This window comes from Arachis hypogaea, chromosome 19 (genome assembly GCF_003086295.3).
Source record: "Arachis hypogaea cultivar Tifrunner chromosome 19, arahy.Tifrunner.gnm2.J5K5, whole genome shotgun sequence".
Classification (NCBI taxonomy): domain Eukaryota; kingdom Viridiplantae; phylum Streptophyta; class Magnoliopsida; order Fabales; family Fabaceae; genus Arachis; species Arachis hypogaea.
In genome coordinates, this window is record NC_092054.1 from 31603350 (window position 1) to 31604449 (window position 1100).

Consider the following 1100-nt stretch of genomic DNA (forward strand, 5'->3'; position numbering starts at 1 on the left):
CGCGGTGCGATGGCGGTGCGGCAACCAACTTAGCTAGCGACTCCTCCCCCCTCTCTCTCTTTTTTGCTGGTTCTCTCTTTGTCCTTGCCCTCCGTTTCTCTCTTTCCTTCTTTCTTTTCTTTCTTTCTTTCTCAGCTTCTGCATGTATGTGTGCATATGGGGTTGGGGGCGGTGAGTGATGAGTCGCGGTGAGGTTAGGGTTAGATTTAGGGCAAAATTAGGGTTTTGTGAATGAAATTGGGGATTTTGGATAGTTTAGTAATTTTAATAAAATTAGGGTAATAGAGTAATTGAAAACTAATTTTAATCCAACACTAATATTTATAAAAATACTATTTAATTATCAACTTAAAAGTTTATTTTCAAATAAATACTCTAATTCAATAATTAGAGATAATCAAATTAATTTCTTTTAAAATTATAAAATAAACTTTAATTATTTAAATTAAAGCATATAAATCGTCTATTATTATTATTATTATTATTATTATTATTATTATTATTATTATTATTATTATTATTATTATTATTATTATTATTATTATTATTATTATTATTATTATTAAAGCTTTCAAAATCAATAATAAGAAAGTACTAAAAATTTCTGAAAATATATTGTCGAATAAATAAAATAAATCATTAAATAACAATATTTAGTTTTTGAAAATTCGAGGTCTTACATTGGGGACCAAAACCCTGAAGTCACTATTTATATTTAAGTGTGATCCCATTAAACTCTAAAGTCTAAATAAAATAGTATCTCTGGTTTTATTCTCATTTAATTCCAAATTAAAAGTAATAATGACTTATTTAATCACAATAATTGAGATGACCGTTATATAAGTCATATAATGCTAAATAGTTAATTTGTGATTATTATTAATATATGTATTGTCCAAAAATAGTTTAGAAAATAATATCTTCCTAACAATCTCTCACTTGGACTATATATATATATATATATTCTAAGATAATCACATTTTATAAACCTTATGTGCCCATCTGAATACTATTTCCCTGATTACTTTAATAATCTATTCCGTTTCATATATCAATTATGGAATTGTCGAACCATGATATTCACCATACTAATGTACTCA